Source organism: Gallus gallus, chromosome 20, assembly GCF_016699485.2.
Source record: "Gallus gallus isolate bGalGal1 chromosome 20, bGalGal1.mat.broiler.GRCg7b, whole genome shotgun sequence".
NCBI lineage: Eukaryota > Metazoa > Chordata > Aves > Galliformes > Phasianidae > Gallus > Gallus gallus.
In genome coordinates this window covers 3,467,976-3,492,013 of record NC_052551.1, presented here as the reverse complement: position 1 = coordinate 3,492,013, position 24,038 = coordinate 3,467,976, and the positions used below count along the sequence as shown (strand labels likewise).

Here is a 24,038-nt window from a genome sequence, read left to right as displayed (position 1 = left end):
AATTCCTGGGAGACACTCTTGGATGTTTTGGCAATGGCATACACGAGCAGACCGTGCCTCTCCTTCAGTAAGTTTTGTGAGCCAACTCAACCTTATGCCACCAAAACTTTTACTCCAGAGCACATCAATGCTTTAGCCTCAACAAAGTTTCATCATCCTTTATTATTCTTTCTACAGTATCTGTCTGAGGTAAAGTTTGAATATGCATGTGTAAGAATCATTTTCACCTGCTGTTCCTTAATTTATTTTTAACAGCATAACTCAGAAGCTTTGACTACAGACTCTGCCCTTTTTATGAAATATAAATGCACGCGTCGTTACACACGCAGATATAAGGAATGAAAGATGAGTTAGTAAAATCAGTGTTTGAGATGTGTCAGATGGTAATACCACCACACGCGTCACAGTTTATCTGACATTTCTTCAACGCGGCGAGCTCATTTGCTTTGTTGCTCAATATATATCTAAGAAAGATAATTAGAAAATACATTATTCCACCCAGCCTTTTGATTTATATTGCAATTTAGTGTTTTGCCCACTTCTCCCATTCCGTTCCTTTCACAAGCTGAAATTATAAGGGAACATTTTTATGGAAATAAAAAAAAGTTACTGGGACTCCAAAATAGAAGCTGCACTTCTCTGGAAGACAGTAAAAGTAGAGGAAAATCTTTCTAATGGTTCTTAAAGGAACGCAACATCCACACTGTGAACAATCTATTAATATACAAACAAAACACGCACTGCAACAAGCATTATATTCCATATTATGTTCAAAAATATAACCAAAAAAACATACCCTAGCAACTGGCATAGTAACTGTCAATAGGAAAACAGCAGCTTCTCAAGTAAAGGCTGTTCTGAATATTTATATCATAAAATACCACAAGGCAGAAGGGACCCACAGAGATCATCCAGTCCCACCCCTGGCTCCACACAGAAGAATCCAAACCCAAACCCTATGGCTGAGAGTGCTGCCCTCCGCTCCCTGTGAGGAGCTGCAGCCACCATGAGGCCTCCCCTCAGCCTGCTCTGCTCTGAGCCCAACAAACACAGTGACCTCAGCTGCTCTGCACACACATTTAAACCCTCAGGCCCTTCCCCACCTCTGCAGCACTGATCCTGATGCACCCCAGGGGATGGCTGGCCCTTCTGGCTGCCAGGGCACACTGTGACTCATGGACAGCTTGCTGCCAGCCAGAACCCCCAGGTCCCCTTCCATGGGGCTGCTCTCCAGCCCCCCATTCCCATCTGTACACAGAGCCAGGGCTGCCCCATCCCAGCTGCACAACCCAGCACTTCTCTGCTTCGTGCAGACAGAGACCGCCCTCAAACCTCTCAAGACTTTGGTGCGAGGCCTCTGTACTTTCAAGGCAATCCATGCTTCTCCCAGTTCAGCATCATCCACAAATCTACTTCATAAAAGTTCCAGATCTTTATTGGAGTCACTGATAAAAACATGAAAGAGAACTGTTTGAAAATGGAACCCTGCAGAGACCCACTAAGTGGCACGTAGGGCAACTCTCAGGCCATTGCCTCCCCATGCCCAACACAGCCATGTTTTGGTTGTCATGGGACATTCTTAGCGTCACACTGCCATGGCCTTCTGGTGTCATGGTCCACCTCCCTGACAACTGCTATAAATATGGGGACCCTGACAACAGAACATCAGTCTTTAACAGACCTGTGATTTGGTGGCAGTCTTCTGGCCCAAGGAGCAATTTACAAGTCCTTTCCCACCTTTCATGTTGTCCCCTGTGGAGGAGGATGGATCCTCCTCCACCAAAGAAGCCACAGCTTCAGGGGAGCAGCAGAAAACCTGAGCTGATGTATGTCGATCCACCAGAGAGCAGCGTCCAGCCCATGGAGGTGGACATCCCTCTAGAAGAACCACCCATGCAGGTGGATCCATCTCCATCGAGGCAGGGCAGGCACCCCAACATTGTGTCTGCCTGGAGACACTGCTACATCCATCAGCAGTGCACCAGGGGCTCTCAATTTCCATCTGGGCACTGAAATGTCACCATCCGCCAGAGCGCCCCTGCGCCAGCTGCTGCTCCCTACCGCCCTTTCTTCCCCGTCCTCCATCCTCACCCTTCCCCAAGAGCTCTCACCTCTTCTTCCCCGAGCTCTGAGGAAATGGGAAGGACTGGCACTGCTGTCCTAGAAGCTGCTGTGCTGGGACAAGAAGACAAGTCCAGTGGATGGCCCCGAGCTCCCTGAGGCCTCCAGGCGGTGTCACAGAAGCTACAGAGGCGGCTGTTCCTTTGGAGAAGCAGAGGACTTTGGTTTGGATGGGAAGAAGGGCTGAAGCGCAGCATGAAGGTCCACTGCAGTTGGTCCATTGGGACTTTTGTTTCAGCACTGGACCATAACCAGTGTAAAAGGACAACACAAAATAGTAAGAATAAAAACCTAAGACATTTTTGAAAAAGCAAAACCACTCCGTGCCTCTCCATTTGGGTACTTGAGGGTCTGCCCGGGGACTGCTCAGTGCAGCAGTGTGCCAAGACCTCCCTGCAAGGTCTGTCCACCCTTGGGAGAGCCAACAGCTTCTCTCAGCTGAGGGTCACCCTACCTGAACACATATGGACACTTCTGAAATAGGACAGTTTTTAAAGAACCTGGGGTCTAAATCTAGTGACTGATTCCGTTTCCAGATAAGCCATGCCATTTCCCTAGCAATCAGAAAACACCTTAAAGGAAATTTTCCAGCACACCATGTGTTTACATATATACACATATATTTAGAAATTAGAGAGTTTGTATGCATGTATATGTGGACATTTATGCATCACCGATGATCAATCCTTTACTATAAAACCACAGAAAGAACATTTCTGTAGACGGATTGTATACACAATTCAGCTGAACCAAAGAATGGTTCTGTGACAACTTCCAGCCTCTGAAACTGTAACAGTAAGCACAATCCTGGTTTGGAAGCACTGAAAGAAAAACAAAACCACCTAAGTGTCCTTCAGAGCTTTCCAAGGTAAACAACTCCTGACTCCAAACCAGAATGGGGCTGAAAGGCTGCAATACATTTCATGTCTTGGCAATGGTGTAGCTGAAGATGGCAATTAACCTCCACGCTAATGTCGTAGCATTTTTTAAATTACCTATTTTCTTTAAGTCCGTCATGTTATAGAATGAATGGGCAATGAGTGGCTGTTTGGTTTATTTACGTCAGGTGTGTTGACTATTGGTGGGTAAGAAAGGACACTGATTCAGCATCATCTCATTAAAGTGCATGTCCAAAGCCTCTACTATGGATGATTATCTGCATTTTTCAGTTATCTCACCTTGCTCACATTAGTCCTTTCATTTCTTACACAAAACTAAGTCTCCCGAGCTGGCTCATGTTGAGCAGTCTCAAATTCTAACTCCATAATTTTATCATAAATGCTCTATGATATATCCTGATTTTTTTTTTCCTCAGGACAATGTTTTTAGTAGAGTAACCTGGCTGCGAACAGCAGATGGGTTTGAATTACAAGGCAAGAAACTAAACTCCAGATTTCAGATATTGTTCAGAGACCCCACTACACGAACACAGAACATCCTGCATTCTCCCAAGAGCTATCTTTTCTCAGGCTTATGTCATTAAAATATGAGATTTATCAGTAGGGCTGTGGCAGTGGGGTGGGAAGTGATCGGGGTGCTGCACTGAAAACAGAAATGCGATGCAAGTTTCAGAAATACCAATATCCTCAGGAGATTCCAAAAGTGTGGAGGTTTGACATCTAATGGCCTTCTAGATTCTTTAGCCAAGAGGAATGTATAAATAAGTAAAAACTATTTAAACCTTAGGTTCAGAGAGGGAGAAACGAGGCTGGAATCAAATTGGTAAATTGAAGCACAAGACCTGCAAAGCTTTATATTCCTTCTGGCTCCCTTATCTCATCTTTCAATCTCCTTTTCCTGGAAGCTCAGACTATGTAATTCTGAAAATGTTTTCCTGTAGCCACACCGATTTCCTCCACAGCATAAGCCACTGCAACTTATTGTTAAAGATGAGATTCTGTACTGTTTCTGAAGGGCAGTAGTCTTACTACCTTCCTAGTTTAACTCCTCCTGCACTTCAGCTTTGCAAGTATATATGCTTCTTTTTCAATCTTAATTTCAAAAGGTGTGTAGTACCCATTTCCCTGGGTCTGCTGTATAACATAAGCTATTTTTCATAATGTAATCGCTTATTTTCCCCAAAAGAGAAAACTAAAGCTTAGCAGAAAGAGATATGTGGGTGCTGGTGGTTCAACGTGCCAGGAGTGTGCCCTAGAGGGCAAACCACCTTTTGGGCTGCATTAAACACAGCATGGCCATCTCATCAAAAGAGGTGATTCTCCTGCTGCATTGAGCACTGGTGTGGCCTCACTTTGAGCACTGTGTGCAGTTCTGGGCTCCACAGTATGAAAAGGATGTCAAGGTCCTTGAAAGAGCCCAGAGGAGGACAACAAAGCTGTTAAGAGGGCTGGAAGACACATTCCAGGTAGGAGAGACTGAGGACACGTGGGTTGTTCAACCTGGACAAAAGGAGGCTGAGAGGCAACATCACTGCTGTCTGCAGCTCCATGAGGAGGGGGAGCAGAAGGTGGTGCTGGGTTGTGCTCATGGGAACTGGAGGCAGGAAGGGAATGGCACAAAGCTGTGCTGGGGAGGGTCAGACCAGGCATGAGGAAAACCTGACCTGTTGTGAGGGTGGTCAGACACTGCAACAGGCCTCCCAGCAAGGGGGCTGTCAGTGATCAAGAGGACACTGGATAATGCCCTAATTAATATGCTTTACCTCTTGGTTAGCCCTGAAGAGGTCAGGCAGTTGAACTAGATGATATCTGTACATTCCTTCCAACAGAACTATTCTATTCTCTATAATCTTCTACTATTGGAAATAGCTGAAGAGTGGACAAACTGCTCCAATTCTGTATAGGATATAAAAATTATAGCTTTCCAGTAAAGCAAGGAGAAAAGTTTAAATTATTATTTGGCTAGTTGAAGAGAAGTTGCTAATATAGATCTCAACTTCAGCTGTACAGAAAAACTACCAAAGCAAGACAGAAATAGTCTGACCCAAACTGAATAGTGATGGATCATATATATTAAGATATCAGTGGAACCTGCATATACTGAAGTTTCTACATGTACTGAGACCTTGGAAAACCCATGGAAATTCTTAACAGGCAGCAGCAATGAAACAGCTGTCACTGATCTATTAAAACCAGCCTTGAATCTGTACAAAGAAAATCACAGTCTCTGGGATTTCACTGTGCAAACACTTCATTTTCCTTTCAGCTTGGCTGAACTATTAATTACATCAAAATCAAGGACCAAGCAGTATTTTTTAATACTGCATTTCTCACCAACACTTCAGCACCTATCCTTACTTTGGTAGGATGCTGCAAAATGTAGCTGTCCAGGAACCTTGCTGAACTCCCTGTGATAGGCAAGTGGCCAGGATGGAAACAAACTCTCCCAACAGATTGTTCAGGTGTGCTTCTAGTCCTTACTCCACATAAGCAGACATTTCTGACCCACTGGTGACCACTACTGTTCAGAAACTGCACCTCCTGCTGTCACCATTGCAGAGTAAGTGTACCTTTATGGCTGTTTCCGTATTTTTCTTATTGAATTTCACAGATCTTGTTTTGTTCACTGTAGTCGTCTTGCTCAAGGTGAGACTGCAGAAGGGCAGACCTTGATTTAGATTATTAATAACAATTGTCTCTACCTCATACCTTTCTCCACCTATGGAAGACCAAAGAATAAAGGACGTAATGGCAAAGCACCAGGGTTTGAAGATGAAGCTAAGGTTAAGCAAAGAGGTTAAATAGAGAAAATCAGCTGCTGCTCTTCAGGTTAACTACCTTCTGCAGGGACCTAATTGCAAGACATTGTTACTGTCAGTAAGGACACAGTACGAAGTGGAAAAGGGCTGATTTGCTCCGAGGCCCCACTGCCCACATCTCCTGACCCTATGGAGAAAGTGGAGGTGTTTATTAGCAGTGCAGTTGTCCACTGATTACATTGTTTCCCAGCAGCATATTACTGAGGCTGAGAAAACACAAAAGGAGGAAAATCAGGCTGACAGGTGCAGCAGCTTTCTGAGTCCTGCTGCTTCCTGATCAACCAGAGAAGGAAATCATGTGTGCTTTTCCCTCACACACTCAGCTCATCGGCCATCACTCCAACCAGAGCCCAATCCATATCCCGGTGCCCAAGTAAGGTCCCCATCTGCTCCTTCCTAGGCAGGCTCTCTTACAGACCGGGAGATGCCTGTGTGCATTGGTAATTAATATTAAGACCAAAACTCTGCTCTCACAGCTACCTGCGTGCTATAACCAATCTCCTTTGTCCAGAAAGTATTTAAATTCATCTTCATTTACCAAATATAAATTTAGTAGCATCACACAACAGCCTTTCTAGATCTGAGAACTTCATAGAATATTTCACTTTTACAATAAATTGAGACTGACTACTTTTCATGTGACAGCAACAACATTCCTACTAACAGGAAAGTGGAAAATTGGACAATTCTTCTGTAGATTCCTACCTGTTCTACAAAGATACCTTTTTTGTTTCACAGATGGAAATCTAAACAGTATTTTTAATTGCCAGTAAGTTGTCTGGCAATTATTTGATTCCAGGTATTAGATGAGAGCCAAAGCCCTCTCCATCTCACCCTGACTGCCTATTTCCCATCTTCCTCCTTACATTTCCACAGGACGCAGCAAGCCAAGGGGAACATACCTACTAGCAAAATAATGTAGCAAGATAAAACAAAGCAAAAGCATTCAACTGGTATGTTTTATCCAATTCAAATGCGTGTGATGGCTCAGGATAAAACAGACAACTCCAGTGAGTGCTGTACATCACTTCAGAGATGCTGACAGACGAATTGTTCTATAAACACCCCCTGTATCTTCACCCTACACATGGACATTTCAGAGCTCTGTCCATTCCTGAAGCGCTGCATGTCTTTTGGGTGACAGTTTCTTTGCTGAGCATAACAACACATACAGATGCTGCCCATCATGTTTCAATGCCTTCCCAGCCTGAATGTGGTAGAAATGCCCTTTCAGACGTGACAGATAAGAACACTGATTAGGCAGAGCTCCTCAGCCTTTCTTGGCCTCATTCTTTCCTGCATAAAGAAAATTTCCCTCATTTGAATCTCTTTTTAACTGGTTCGGGTGTCACTGCTCCAAAGACAGAGCAGAGAAAGCTGAATGCAGACAGTTATACGGAAAGGTGTCTTTTAAGAGAAGAGTTTCAAAAGAGAAAACAAAAAGAGGAAGAAGGAAGGAAGCTAATACAGCGAAATGGCCATGGAGCCAACAAGCTGCTTGCTGAAGTACGTGCAATCAACTCATCCCCACGTCACACACAAAGAAATAGGTGCCATTACAGCTGATGAACAAAAATAGGCCATCTGATGGCATTCTGTGAGAAATGAAGGAGCAGTGCCACACAGCTGGATCCATTATAAAAGAACGATGAAATAAGCTGGATCATTGACTACGTGCTAAGCTGGGGAGTGAGCTCTTGCAACAGTTAACATGACCACTTCACTGCGAGCCACAGCACTTTTTCTTCATTTTTGGATTGATCTGGTTTAGTCTCAGTTGAAAATTTGAATTTGAATTCTGCTTTGTAGGAAACTAGGAGAATTTCAAATTGTAGGAGATTTCAAATTGTGTTTTCCCATTACATTTGGAAATGGTAAAAAGAAAGCTTTCTTCTTCTGGTAGCAAAAACTGTTGTTCCCTAGCAAACTTAAAAGTAATCATTTAAAACAACAATAAGGGGCAATTACGACTTTATTAAAAACATCTATCACGGAAACACTTAGCGGTGCTATCCCATGGCTGGGAACAAAATGGGGACTACTGAGCATTTTGATGATTAAATGCAGAAGCGTAATTAAATATGCTAATGTAAGCAAAATTACAAAGCAGGTAAACCATTTGGTCTTTGGCAAACAGAAATAAAATGTGTTTTTTTTTTTTTTCCTACAGATCTGTTTATTTTATTACGTATAAATAAAACCTATTTGTGCAATTTTATTAACGTGCATATGTATTTAATTTTATTACCTCTTTCTCTGTGTACCTCTGCTGTTAGCTTCGAACAGAACAAGCAGAAAAGACTGGAAGACTGTGTGAGGTACTTCCTGACAAAGAATAAATTATCTCCATAAAAATAAAGGAGGTAATCAAAATAGCAGGGAAACAAATGTTTGAGAGGTTTCCTCTACGCAGCCATAGGTCTGCCGAATTACTCTGAACAGCGCAGAGAGGCGCTGCTCCTGCAGATAGGCTTTCTAACATTTCTAACTGCAGCTTCCTTTTCTGTCGGTGCAACCTGCAAGAGAAATTCTCCATCACCTTTTGGAAGCCTTTCAAAAATAAATAAAAACTATGAAAAATAGTTTTCCACATCTACTTGTCAGCCTGGTGGGAAGAGCCCCCAGCTGATGAAGCGTTGGCTTTGGGGGGGCTATGGTGACACCCTCAGTTGCCCAAAGCCACTTGAAGCTCGTCCCATCTTCTCAAGATCCAAGAGAAGCAACAACTCCCTTTTTCACCAGCACTGGGCACTCCGATTTGATAAATCCATATATGATAATGACTAGCTGATATTTCTGTGCTTAATGATATTTCAAGTGATATTCTCCCCCCAGTATACCACACTGGTAGGAAAAAAAAAAAAATCTATATGTTTTCAATTGCTAAGAATGCTGAGATTGGATAATTATGTAGGGCAAAGAAGATACCGACACAGCCATAGAAGTAAGACCAGACAAAGGGAGGAGATGTCCTCAGGAGTGAGTGGTTGGAAATCCAGGTAGCGTAGAAGATGCCAACCCATTTCTTTTCCCAGTTATTCCCTTCACTGGGCCAAGAGATTTTCAAATTCCCATGCCTGAGTACTGTCTGCAATGTATTTTAGAAACATATTTTTAGGCAGGGTCTAAATACAATGTATGGGCAGCTGTTTCATTCTGATTTCATGCTCATGTCTTTCTTCCAATAGAAAGTTGAAATCAGCAGTGCAATGTCATTACTGCCACGGATGGATAACTATTGTGTGAATGTACGTATTTGAACAAACGTTTATTTCAAACTGCTGTAGATACTCCTTGGGATGGTGGAAGGATAAAAGTTGGCTCTGGAAAAAATCAATAGCCCAATAATTGCTCATTTCCTATGTTATGGTTGCACTTCTAACCTACAAAAAATAAAGCAGAATAACTTTATCCCTAAGCTTATCTGGCTGTAAAATTTCTGTTCAAAGATGTCCACGTTCCCAACAGGAGTCATTCCCATTCTTCTGGATTTTCTGACTCAATTAATGAACCAGACTTGCTACAGCGCAACAGCCAAAATCCTGGTGTGCTTCAACACCTGCTCACAAGATGGACAGAAGTAAAATCTCTCCCAGCATCTTCCTGTAGGTGCTGACTCTCCAGCACTGAGCTACAAAGTGCCAATGTCTCTTTTCTGGCTGTAACTAACTCTGTTTTGTCAACTCCCTGGGATGTCACCTGGCAGTAGCATCAATAACTCCTCGGGTCACGGTCAGCATTGCAGCAGCCAGGTACATTTTACAACAGGACTGCCCAGATTTTTGCCTTTGAGACTTTTCCTGATAGTTCATTTGCTTTCTGCACCACCATAGCTCTGACACAGACAGGGAGCCAGGATCACTGCCCTTTCTGAGTGCCATCGGACTGTCAGGTCTGTAAAGCAAAAGGGCTCACAGAAGGAGGAGGCCTGGGAAGAAACAAGAGCAAAGGTCCTGGAGAGCAGATGTGAGGAGCAGAACCAGCATTTCCTCATCACCATTTGTATCTGATTGGTGAACCACTAGAAAAATACTCTTACAGAATTTCAATGCAGACCGTATGCACAACACAGATGCATTATACGGATAAACTCGTTTTTGAGAAAAACTACTGGGCCTCTTAACAGAGGGTACTGCTTTTAACACAGGTGGAACCTGAACACATGGACCTTTGTGTCAGGATTACAGCAGCCCTGTTAATGCCCCCAAGTCTCATGGAAATCCAAGCATTTCTTTTTGCCCCAGTTGACTCAATTCTAAACAAGTCCAAATTGTTTCCAACAGCTGTAGTGTCCCTGCACTGCTATATCACTGCAGGCCTCTGCCATCAGCTGTGCCCAGAGTTGCTGACTCTTTGACATGCCGTGCTGCAGGAGGCACAGCTCTTAGCTGGAAGGTGCTGCTCAGCTCTCCACCAGGCTCTCTGCAGAGCTGACTTTAGCCAGGAAAGTCCTCCAGGGGAACTTCAGACCACCCGCTTCATCTTCTTGGGGGAACTCTTGGGTTTGTTATTAACAAAAAAAAAAAAAACATTAAAAAAAAAAGTAAGATTGTTCACAGAATATCAAACCATTGCCATTTGCTTTTGCTCAAAGCTATCTTATAACATAAAGCTGTAACTTCATATTACTGGTTCCTATTTGCAATGTAGGCCAGGATGTACAATTCAAACCACTTCTCAGCCATTTACATACCAAAGCAAGCATTTAGCAGCCAGCTAGTTTTACGAGGATAGTAGCAGGGTTTAACTAATAGCCACGGAAGTCACTTAGAGGAGACAGCATTGCATGAACTTGTGCATACACCTACACACACGCACACAGTCCCCCTCCATGCCAGGATGCCACACTTGTTCAGAGAATGAAAATACAGTTTGCAATGAGGAAACTCTCTGCTGTCTTCAGAGGGAAAAAAACTGAAGGATGTAATGAAGACTGAAAGCCACAGAAATCATGCTGGTGATCAGTCTCTAAGCTTCTCTATGAAGTCCCTTACTGGTCCATTTGTCTTGGAACTAAAACTTGAGGTTTTAATGAACACAGGAAGGTCAACTCTAATGGACCTAAAGGTAGAGAGGCATAAAACAGTCTGCATGACAGAAATTGGCCATGTCCTCATCCACAGGCCAGTGGAAAGGCAGAAGTAGATTTACACCCTGCTCACTTTGTTCATAACTCACTGGTCCTCCATCAGCTAGCTTTCCCATAACAAAGATCACTGTTACTGCACCAAACAACACAACATAGCCCAGTGGGAGGCCTTGGGAAGGCAGTCACAGCTGGAGGGAGGCCATGCTGCAAGGACCCACGCCTGGTCCTGGCAATGCACAGCTCTTGTTTTTGGTTCTGAAACACAGTTGGCGACAATGTTTGGGGCACCCCTGAAAGTTACAATGCTAATGAACAAGTTAGTCAGTCATGCCCTAAAGGTTGGGGCAAAGCTCATTTGTCCACTTCAAGATCTTTATACCGTAAAGGCTTTTTTTCTGGGTGAATGAAGCCTCTTGCACTTGCCATTTCTCACTGCATACAAAAATAAGAACTGAAGTGGAAAAAAAAAAGCAGTGTGCTTTGTTTTCAGCAGCTATGGCTTGACTCTTTGCTGCCATGGCTTTAACAAGGCTAGAAGGAAGTAGATGAGCATTCATGTGTGAAAAAAGCCTATGTTTTTAACAGAATTAGGCAGCTGAGCTCATTTCCACCCCATTAGGATCAGTCTATGAGACAGTGCTGCCAATGAAAGAGCAAGAGATTAGTTTTCCCCTCACTAGCTTAAGCAATGCTCTGGGCACCAAATAAGGATCACAACACTTTTTGGGGATATTGCAAAGCTCGTGCAGGGAACTGGTCCAGATCCTGTCTTTCCATTTCTCAGCAAAGCCCTTTTCCACAAAAATGTGCCACTGTGCCCTGGAAGAGTTTATTTTGAAATGGAGAGAGAAGAAAGGATGTCGATTCTGACTGGAAATCCATTTGCTGGAAGTGTGTTAAGGAAGTTAAGTTTCTAAGAACAGATCTGTTAATATGTCACTGAAACATTCCAATAACCACTGCCACAGGCTGGCACCACAGCTTTGTGTGTTCTAACAGCATTTACAGAGAGACACTTTTTGTTCACTTCATGTAGCCTTGAATTAATATAAAGAAAATGCCATGTTCTTAATTTCTTTTTCTTCTAATATTCCTTCCTAAAACAAGTGTTGAAAAAGTCACTTTGATGCTTGGTTATCTTCCAGCTGTTAATGATTTCCTTCTGTTCAGAGCAGAGGGCAATAAAGAAGGGCAGAGAAAAAAAATAGTTACTGCTTTATTATTAAAATAATAATATTCCTACTGGATATGTGTTAGCATTTGCTCCCTGGATGGTTGTAATTTATCTCAAGCAGCAGAATATTAGAAATGTCAGGGATTTCCAACTGGTATCCACTCAGCTGCTCTCTCTCCAGACTTACAGATACAACCACTTTCTCTTCCCTCTTAATCTTCAGAAAATCTCCTGTGAAACTCAATATCCAAGAGCATTACAGCTACAAAGTGAAGCAATCACTTGTTGGGACCAGATGGAATTAGGGTTGCTTGTGCAATGTGAATGTTGTATTAAACATGCACACGCACTTCGTCCATGGTCTTCAAGGGATTTTTCAGTGTCTGGTAGCAGGGGACACAGAAAGAGCCAACCCAGCCCCTCCAGTACACACGTGTAGCCTGATCCCTGCCAGCCGCTGCGTCTCAGTCTCTGGTCTTGCTCATACACTCCTCCTTCACCCCCAAAGACATCCCAGCTCCACTGCCCAACACAGCTCTTCAGCTCAGAGATCAAACCTGGCAGATTTCTCCTCCAGACGACCTGAGCACAGCAGAGAAACCTTTTTCTCCACAGGTGTAAGGATCCTCACCCTTCTAATCCAGGACTCAACCTTGGACAGGCTAAGAGAAACCCAGCCCAACTGAAGTCTTTTGAAAACTTACCCTGTACCATCTCTGAACCTCAAACTGCATACAAGTGGGCTATATTTTTTTTTGTTTGTTTCATCCAATTCAATCACACGAACCCCAGCTGTGATGAGTTTTCACGTTGACAGGAAAAAACAAAAAAAAACAATATAAAGCCCACAAATCAGAGTGAAAAGTTAGCCTTAGAGATGCTTCAGCTACGTCCTCCAGAAGACATAGGCTTAAGCTCAAAAACTGCATGAACATATTAGGTCATGCAGCCCAACATAGTAGAATTGTATATGCAAAACTGATGCTCAGCTGGTTTTCATATTAGGACTGAAAGATCCTGGATTCCCCTTTTCTATGAGTCTATCAAAGCATCCCACACAAAAGTAAGGGGCACTTCTGCACTATTTACTAAGTACGCATATTCTTGATCTAAACAAATTAAGAATAATAGAGCAGAAAAAATACAAAATCCAAGATCACTGGAAAATGCCTCAGAGAAAAGGACTACAAAGGGCCCCAATTCCTCTGCACATCAGTCAGGACATGAAAATTCTCAGCACAGCAAGCTTGCCTAAGGACTGCTTACATTCATTACCACTACATCTGATGGAAGCAGTAACCCTCTGCCTTCATTACACATCCCCAAAGAACACAAAAATAGAAAGACAATGACCAGCTCTCAGCTCTAAATTAAAGTTTAGGAGATCAATCAAAGGCTGTAAAACGCTGTTCTTGTTTTGTGATGCTGCCTTATTCGTTGTCCGTGTACTCAAACCCAGATACTGCCAGCTGTATTAAACAGTACACGACCACCTAATGGAAACCTAACAGCTTGGGGAAGTGTGAGGTACCAGTACACTCATCAAAATAAAATTCTCCTGTGAGAGCAGCTTATTGATTTGTGTATTTTACTCTCTCTGGGATTATTGTTCAATTACTTTTATCCTCTGAGATGAAAGCGGCAGAATGTAACATCAAAAGCAGATAAAAAAGTTGCATGTTTCAATTTTTTCTTTTAAATCTGCATAATATCCATTACAGATCTGATTTCCAAGGGAGCCCTCTGAGAGCAACAGTGGAGGGTGACTATCAGACATATAGCTCTCATCTGCATTTTCTCTAATTATTCTGGAAAAGGCTAGCCTCTTTCCTATACAGCACATCATTTGTCCTTGAGCAAAGAGCAGGCTGCAGAAGCTGTGTGAGCACAGCTCCCTTCATCAGGTGAGCTGCTTGCTAATTGCTGATATGATCAGTAGTTCATCACCACTTACAAAAACAAACAAATACAAACAAAGCATAGAACTTCCACTATTAACTTGCAGTGCCATTCAAGAGTTTAAAGCATGGGTGGTGGTCAAGATATCAGGCAAATGTCATTTTGCTGGTCTGCACTCATTCTTCTCTAAAAGCTTTTCATCTTCTGTTTGCACAAAAAAAAGATACTTTCTTAAACTGCCAATCCTCTGTGGGACACAGGCTTAAGCCATGTGAGTTTACCACGCACATCACAACCAATGCAACGAATGCAATCATTCCCCTGCTTGAGGGAACTCAGCAAGGAATTAAATGGTGCTCCTTTCCATCTGCACAAAAAGAGAGCTTTGCTCTGCACTCGTTAGATGTGAAACTGGCTTAACAACCTCAAATACAAAAAGCTACAGACTCCAAAGTTAAAATTCCACAAGAATGATGACACAGGTTAGTGACCTAGCAGAACAGCTACTGTGTTCTATACGGCAAGGACACCAGAACCATATGGCCAGCAGCACCACGGCTCAACTCGCACACGGTTCCCTTGGGGATCACAACCCTCAATTTTAGTAACTCCTCAGCTGGCTGACCTCACCAGCACCCACACACCAACTGACAGCAGGAACGAGCATTCTGTTAAGGGTACACGTTTAGTAATAATATGGTGAGTTTAAATAAATATCTGCACTTCTCATTTTATGTTTTTGATGAATATTCATTTATTTAGCTCTAAGAGGTGGTATCCATTTTAGAATACAGATAATTCAGTACTGTGACACAGCACCTAGCTGCACTATCCTAGGGTGCGATGTATGCTTGCCTACATAGAAGTGGGGAAGAATTTGAATTATTCACAGTAGTAACACATTTGGCTATTGAGCGGATCAGAACACCACTTTGAATACAAAAAGAAATAGAGTACTGGAGACTCAGACCACTGCAGCTTGATTTTTACTGAAGTTGAGCTTCTCATCTGCTCTGGCACTGTTTTTGTCTTTCTGCAACAGGCTGTTGTAAAATGAAGTCAGTGCAAAGCTATTTCAGAAAAGGTTGGAATATAAAGCAGACTGGTTTTCTTTTAGTGATGCAATTACAAGGAGAATGTAGTCATGAATACCACTGAACTTTAAAATATTGTTTCTAGGAGCAATAGATTTTACCCAAAGAGATATTAGTGCTCCACCTCTACATTAAAAAAATCACTTGAAAACTTGCAGCAACACATTTACACTCCATTAGTATGCATTTTCAAATGCCATGCCTCAAATGCAACAGTCAAATTTCAGAATCAATCAGCCAAAGGGAATTATTTTACTCAGAAGTTATGTGAAAAGAAAGTAGCAGAGAACAGTAAAGTGCAGAATAACTTTACACTGTAACTTACACACCGACATAGACTTGTTGGTGAAATAAGCAGCAATACACTATGCACTAGGGAAGTGTCCATCCTCATCAAGGAAAAGACCAACATTACCAATGGTTCTTTTCCTATTAACACTATTTTAAAAAGCCCTTTTTCGAGTTCCCCACACTACTGACCAGCTTCAGTTCTGAGGCTTGGTCACTTAAATGTTCTCCCTACAATGGCAAACATCTCTGCAGTCCTCCCATATTTACAGAATGGCTTGGGTTGGAAGGGACCTCAAGGACCAACCCCCAACCCCCAACTCCCTCCACCCTCCCACCCCCCACTACAGGCAGGACCACCAACCTCCCCATTTAATACCAGACCAGGCTGCCCAGGGCCCCATCCAAACTGGCCTTGAACACCTCCACGGATGGGGCATCCATGGGCAGCTGTTCCAGCACCTCACCACTCTCATAGTAAAGAAATTCCCCCTGAGTTCCAAACTAAATCTTCCCTCCTTCAACTTAAAACCACTTCCCCTTGTCATACCATTATCTACCCTTGTAAAGAGTTGACTCCCCTCCTGTTAATAGGCTCCCTTTAGATACTGAAAGGCTGCACTGAGGTCACCTCGCAGCCTTTCTTCTCCAGGCTGGACAAGCCCAGCTCCCTCAGCCTATCTTTGCAGGGGAGGTGCTCCAGCCATGTGATCATCTTTGTGGCCCTCCTCTGGATCCCCTCCAACAGCTCCCTGTTTGTCTTGTACTGGGGGGGATGCAGTACTCCGGATGGGGCCTCACAAGGGCAGAGTAGAAAAGGACAACCAACTCCCTCTCTCAGCTGGACACCCCTCTTCTGATGGAGCCCATCCCATTTCCACTGACCATGTGCTTTTCACCTAAGCTATACAACAAAATCCCTGCTCAGGCAAGCTGACCTTCTTCCTCACTTGCATGACTTCCAGCATCTTGGCATTGCCTGCTCCTATGCTCTACAGAGCTGACACTTCAAAGTAATCAGCACTGATGGACCCCAAAGTCTTCAAAAGCAGTTTCCCAGAGGACCTTGCTACCTGGGCTGAGCTTTTGTGACAGTTTTCCTCCTATCACCAAAGACGTGAAACTTAAACCTTAATGTTTAAAAGCAACAAATCTACAAGCACCATTCCTCAATGGTTCCCCTAGTGCCTGTACCAAGAACTTATCATCAAGCCATTTTAAGAACTCTCCTGGCCCTGTTTTATACCAGCTGTGTGGTATTCACAATGTCTGGCAAGTTGAAGCCACCATAACAAGAGTGCCTGATCCACAGGTCTTTATCTTTAATGACCTCTTAGGTCATTAAAGAATAAATCATCAGTGTCATCATCCCAGAAGGGTGGCCTATGGTAGACAACACTTAACTTCCTTTCCCACAACTGCCCTGCCCATTGATGATGAAGGGCCAGTAATTGTGCAGTGTGCCAGAACAGGCACAGGGCTCTTCCCAACACATTTTGCTTATGCCAATGATAATGCAGCTATGCGACAGAGCCAAGACTTCCAGCTCCTGTGGCTGCTTTCTCCTGCTGAGTGCACTGGTGTACAGACATATCAAATGTGCTTCACTGTACCTACCCTATAACTCATGGAAATGTCTGAAGGATCTCATTAACAAACAATCCTGAAAACTACAGTCTTCTCCCACAGCTTATCACTGGTGAGCCTGGTTTTATTTCTTTTCACACTTTAAATCATATGCAGCCTTCCTTCTCCTTCAAAACTAGCGCCATTGCCTCCCCATGCCCAACACAGCCATCTTTTGGTTGTCATGGGACATTCTTACAGTCACACTGCCAGGGCTTTCTGATGTCATGATCCACCTCTCTGTCAACTGCTATAAATATGGGGACCCTGACGACAGAACATCAGTCTTTAACAGACTTGCGCCTTGGTGGCAGTCTTCTGGCCCAAGCAGCAATTTCCTTTCCCACCTTTCATGTTGTCCCCTGTGGAGGAGGATGGATCCTCCACCAAAGAAGCCACGGCTTCAGGGGAGCAGCAGAAAACCTGAGCCGATGGATGTCGATCCACCAGAGAGCAGCGTCCAGCCCATGGAGGTGGACATCCCTCTAGAAGAACCACCCACGCAGGTGAATCTACCTCCATTGAGGCAGGGCAGGCACCCCAACATCGTGTCTGCCTGGAGACGCTGCTATATCCATCAGCAGCGCACCAGGGGCTCTCGATTTCCATCTGGGCGTTGAAATGTCACTATCCACCAGAGAGCCCCTGTGCTACCTGCTGCTCCCTACCACCATTTCTTCCCCGTCCTCCATCCTCATCCTTCCCCTTCCTCTTCTTCCCCCAGCTCTGAGGAAACGGGAAGGACGGGCACTGCTGTCCTAGAAGCTGCTGTGCTGGGACAACAGGAGTCGTCCAGCAGACAGTCGCAAGCTTCCTGCAGCCTCCAGGTGAGCCCTGAGAAGAGGGCAGGACTGAGACTGGTGTCCTCTGAACTGCTGCACCAGGACAGCAGGAGGAGTCCAGCAGACGGCCCCGAGCTCCCTGCGGCCTCCAGGCGGTGTCACAGAAGCTACAGAGGCGGCTGTTCCTTTGGAGAAGCAGAGGACTTTGGTTTGGATGGGAAGAAGGGCTGAAGCTCAGCATGAAGGTCCACTGCAGTTGGTCCATTGGGACTTTTGTTTCAGCATCGGGCAACAAACAGTTTAAAAGGACAACACAAAATAATAACAATAAAAACCTAAGCAATTTCTTAAAGAAGCAATTAAAAAAAAATAAAATTTTATTTAAATTTATTTAAATAATTTTTTTATAAAATTGTTTCTTAAAGAAACAACAACAAAAAAAAAAACAGTCCGTGCCTCTCCATTTGGCTACCTGAGGGTCTGCCCGGGGGCTGCCGTGTCCCCTCCGGCTCTCCCCAGTGGGAACGGCTCTGCCCCGCGGGGTGAGGGCCCAGCCCAGGCCTCAGCGCTGAGGAGGGGCCCGGGCACACGGCAGCCCAGGGCAGGCTGCGGGCACGGCCTTTGCTCGGCGCTGGGCACGGAAGGCCGAGGGGGGACGGAGGGCAGTGAGGAGCTCCCAGCACGGCCTCCGCAGCCGCAGGAACCGCCGCGGCCGCCCGGACAGAGCTCCGCAGCCAACGTGCGGCCGGCCGGGCCTCGGGCTGCAGAGCGAGCTCGGAGCTGTCAGCGCACCGCTGCGGGAGCTGCGCTCGGCGGGAGCGGAGCTCCGGCTGCGGACAGAGCTTCGGGAGGAGGCGGGCGGGCCGAGGGGCATCGGGACCGCGGGAGGAGATATCCCGGGGCGATGCAGAATCGGCGCTGCTCTCCTCCGGCGGCGGATGCGGATCGCTCGGCGCTGCGCAGCACCCCGATCTCCCCGCATTCCTCCCCGCCCTCGAGGCAGACGCAGCTCCTCCCAGCTGACGGGCACGGATCTGAACACGTGCCGACACGTTTGAAACTGGAGAGTTATTCAAAGACGCGTGCTCCGTACCTTAGCTTTTTCCTTAACGCGACCTTTTCATTACAGCAACCTCTGAACAGCAGATGGGTTTGACTTACTAAGCCAGAATCTAAGCTATGCATTTCAACTATAGTCCTGAGACCCCACTACAAACACAGAACATCCTGCATTCTCCCAGGAGCTGCCTTCTCTCAGGCTTATGTCCTTAAAATGTGAGATTTTTCAGTCCAGTCGAGCAGGGTTGTGGCAGTGGGGTGGGAAGTGATTGGGGTGCTGCACTGAAAACAAGATGGATAATATCGGTAATTGTACTCATGCTCCAAACTGACACATCACAGAATATCTTGATTTGGAAGGGATCCTGGAGGATCACCGATTGGAATTAACTCGTCATTCTGAATAACACATCCAGATATGGGCTGTCTCATTGGTGAGGTGATGCATCCAGTCACGACTCCCAGGGTGTCAGACCAGGAGCAGGAAGCAAAGCAATAACCTTTTCACAGCACTGGGTCTACCAACTGAATAAACTCCTGGAGGCCATCAGAGTTGGGGGCTTCAGTCCCTCTGCAGCTCAGGTTCACAAAACTAGGCACTTCCAAATGACACAAGATACACCTCCAACCCGACAAACAGACCAGGTAAGATACAAGGAACACTGCTGTTGCGTGAAATCATCTTTTACACACCCTGTACAAAACATTTCAATTAATACCATTAACTAATACTATCACTTAATTTATATGTAAAGCAAAGTAACACAGAACAGAAGCACTGACACTACAGCAGTCTTTGGAGGTCTTCTGGGAAAAGTACAAGGCAAAGGAAAACCTCTCAGTGAATGAATCACACTACGACTGCAGAGCTCCTCCAAGCACACACATCTGATACCGTATTGAGAAAGATTCTTATCAGAGTCCTTCCTCAAAGAAGGTTTTGATCTTCAGACACAAGAGGACAAAGCAACGTGTCTGTAACTTATTAAGTATGCTTACCTACTTCCCTTATGTATCCAGCTGAGCTTTAAAATACATGGTTTGATTTAGCATCCTTAGCAGTGTAGCCACTGAAATATGCTGCAATAGTACATATGCTGCAATGCATGTATCAACTCAATAAATGCTGGTTTGTGAACTGCTGCTGAATCCCATGCCCTTCTGGGCTATGTGTCCAACAGCTTGTTTAAAAATCACTTTCGGATGTCCCCGAAACCCACAGACGGTAACACCAGAGAGCAATAAGAAATGTGGGCATACAGTAAATACCTAGACAAACCATCAGAGAACAAGTACTGAGGAAAGAACTAGACATGGAGAAAAGGAAATGTTCGGCCACAGGGTTAATATTCTTGTGATGATAATCCTCCTACCCAAGATATGACAAATCCAACTTCCTAGGAGATGGCTTTGAGACGTGAAATAAAGCTGCATTCAGCAGCAGTGGACAGCACACATCTGGTGCTTCTATTATAAGCAGAAATTAATACCCAGGTAGAAATAACCATAAATCAGTCTTACTTAGCTCATCAGCTGAAATACCAGCCTTTACATAAGAATACATTTTTGGCATTTCCCATCTTGTACGTCACTGTGATAAAAAGCCAGCCTTGTCAGTTAATCCTGGTCTGCTAATCAGGAAGGGTGGGAACCTGAGAAGAGGAGCTCACATCCCATCGTTCCCCATCTGAAGCAGCGGCGTGCTGGAAGCTGCTGTGCTTATGGTGTGAATACAAATCTCTTTCCTACTTTTCCAACCCCATAAGTTTTAAATGGAGTATAGGATAATACTAAAAAATCTTAGGTCTGCTGTTCATCAATAGCCATGACAGAAGAAAAGGGAACATTCACACGTCCTGGCCTTCAATTTCTACCTATATCCAGCAGGGAAAAAAATCCTTGAGCAGGAAAGAAATGTTTGGCCCATAGATACAATAAATGCACGGATGAAGGAATCCAAAATCATTTTTATTAGAGACAGCCATTCTACTTCACGCTTGGAAGCTTCCAACTTACACTGACACAAAGACTGCTGTAATGTGATATTTCTGTTTCATTTGAATCTCTTGCAAAAGGTCAGTCAGTTTGGGAACATCCTGCTGCTGGATCAGAATATATAGGAATATATGCTGGCTATCTGTGGGGATTTGCTCCCTTCCCAGTCCTGGAACTATGCAAGAGTTGGGCATTCTGCCTCAGCTACTGGAATACCAATAATGGCTGTGGGCTCAGCTTGTCAATGGTGCTAAAGTGAGGCTCACACAGCCACAGCAAGCATGATCCTTATAAAGAAAGGAACCACTGAGAAAGAACTTGTGCCACACCAGCTGTGTTCAGGAGCACAGCATGACAGAGTAAGCCTGGCTTTATCAAATTTGACACCTGAACATCAGTGCTCACAGAGATCATCCATAGCTAAGCAAAGACAGAGGGAAATCACTGGCATTCATTAGTGACAGTCTGCTTCTATCTCAAAACTTTCTTTTCCCAGTCCAGAACTGCAGTACTAATGAAATGGGAATAAAAAGGGTTTTCTTTGATGAGTACTTCATGCTGATGAAAAACAGCTGAAGCTAAGTAGACACAACCCATAAACATTAAAGATATCAGAGCTGTGAGTTTCTCCCTGTTGTGTATCAGTCCTGGAAGGTGTACTTTTATGAGTGAACACCTGTACAGGAAGCAGAGGTGCTGCTTGATTTGTGCCAGCGCCTTGCTGGTGTTCAGGGCCTGTGCCAGCACTCAGCTGCCAGTAGCTGTAACCTCAGATCTGCCCACAACTGATGTGTGGCAGATGTGGGGAGACTCTCAGGGAAGTGGTTTCTCCCCCTTGCTGATGCTCATGCCTTGCTCCCTGCTCTGTGCCTGACCCACACAGCAGATATGTCTGTGCCTCACCACTGTGGACCAACCTATTCTTGGCAGTTTGACTTTCTGCCTTGAACTGAGGGCTGCCTCATGGCTGTGCTCAGCTCTCCTTGCTCAGGGGGCTGCACCACTGCTCCCACTGGGGCTGCCCCAACATCCTTCCCCACTCCCAGCCCTGGTGGAGCAGCCCCCTTCTTGCTGCTCCAAGTTCTGAATTTGCCATTTAATTCTAAACATTAAAACAAACCTTGGTATTCCTTCCACGAATATATCAGCAGTTGTTTAGATTAGCATTTCCACATTGCTTTTTTGTTGCCTTTGAATTTTTAGCAAACTTCTGTTTTAGTTCATTCTCAATGTTCGTAATAGCAAGGACTGAGTTCTGTATCTGGAAGTCATTTTGTCCACTCAAGGCAAGGCTTTTATCAACTGATAATCATAGCTGATGTGCTTATGTTGACCTATTTAGAATCTCAAGTGGTTATAAAAGATAGGAAGCTTTTTAAAAGGCACTTCCAGAAGTGTTATTCAAAAGTAGAATGGTCCCATTTGTCAAAAATGTAAGTTTGCCCTTTAGCACAGACCTGGTGCATATAATTGTCTGCACCAACAAACTCCTTTCAAACCAGCTGCTCTCTTTGGGTTTTCACTGCCAACACTGAAAACACACTTTGATCTCAGTGCAGAGGGCATCCATTTTGCTTTAACCTGCTCAAGAAGAAATGGGAGTTGATCGTCCCTGGCACCAGCAGCCACCACTGACTGCTCTACCAATTGGAATGTGCCTTTAACGCATCTTCAGTCTTGATAGACTTTCATTTGCTGTAAGGAAGAGAAGGGCAGGATTGAAATGCCTGTGCTGGAGATGGAGCACAGGGTGAGCCCTACAGTGTGAGCTGCTGTCATGTTTCTGAGGTTTCCTTGCTGCTTACAAACCGTTTTGGATTGTGTTTTAGTACAATTGCTGCACATCCTTTTCTTCCCAGCGTAGGTAACCTTGGAGATAAATTGTTCATGAATCAGCAAATAGTTGCATGTGTTCTTAAGATTTTCTGAAGTGAGATATTTACATCCTTAAATAATCCTAAGAGGAAACAGGTGGCTCTTCAATGTACTTGTGGCTTTTTCAATTACATGCTCAGGCTCACAGAACAAGCACTCAGGGGAGGGTGGTGAGTTGCTGTGTAATTGCCCTGCCATGGTCGGCAGTGTTAGAAAAGCACTGAAATCTCCCTTACTAAACAGGAATGCATTGGTTTGCTTGTACGCAATTTGTACTACGGTATTTGTCTTGAATAGCTTTGCATTTGAATGCAAGCTGAACACATTTTTTTCCATCTACTTTCACAGTTTACTTTGCATTCAGATTATAGGAACTTGTATGCACATTATGCTACAGACTAAACAATGTAAATGGGGCCATGCTGGGATACACAGAGCAACTGAAACAAGAAACAGGTCTAAAGTCCTCGCTTCTCTCCTAAAGTAATAGAAAAATTCTGTAGCCCGGATGGGTGCTGTGCAGATGGTGCTGAGATCATCACATCAGAAACACAACCAAAGAGATGAAGGAAATCAGGGTTAGGAAGCAATACATGAAATATTTCTTCATCAAAAGGGGCCTTAAGCAGTACATGCAAGCAGTGGTGTAAAGAAGCATGCACTGGCATGCTGACACAGATGCTTTTTATGGTCCCTGGACAATGCCTTGGCTATTTCTCTGTCAGTGAAACTAAAGGCACTCAGATTTGCTCATTATCTAATGCATCCAAATGAGTTTCATGAGTTCAGGAGACTGAAAGCACATTTGTAAATTAGCAGCTACTGACCTGTGATTGGCCTTCAACGCGTGTGATCAATAGTGTGGACAGTACCAGAGAGGATTAAAGACTGAAATTCTTCGAGCAAGTCCAGTGAGATCAATCACATCATGATCAGAAGTCCCCAAACTATTTTACAACAACAGATTTCCTTTTAAATACAGCTTTTCCTTAGACTTGTTTTTTGGCCACCTGTTACTCAAGGCCTTTTAACTAAAAATCTGCTGTAAACTGAACAAGCACAAGGCATGGGCCGTCACACTGCTCAGATCATCCACCACATCCATTACGTTTCCATGCAAGGGGCTCTGTAAGACAATCACTGTTCCCAAAGCAACAAGTTTGGAACTGGTATCCTTCTGCCAACACAAATAACCTGCCAACACAAATGCTCATACTTGTGTTCAGACCCAATATCAGAAGAAGTGACAGAAAAATATAAATGATCCTCTTTTCCAAAACATTACATTTACACAAATAAGAAGTTTAAATTAGATATG

At 44.3% G+C, this 24,038-nt stretch overlaps 1 protein-coding gene across 8 annotated transcripts in view; it reads right to left on the bottom strand.

Annotated features, from left to right (window-relative positions):
• Positions 1–24,038, bottom strand: part of PTPRT (protein tyrosine phosphatase, receptor type T) — a 432,923-nt gene that overhangs the window by 148,067 nt on the left and 260,818 nt on the right. The gene's annotated exons all lie outside the window — the stretch shown is intronic.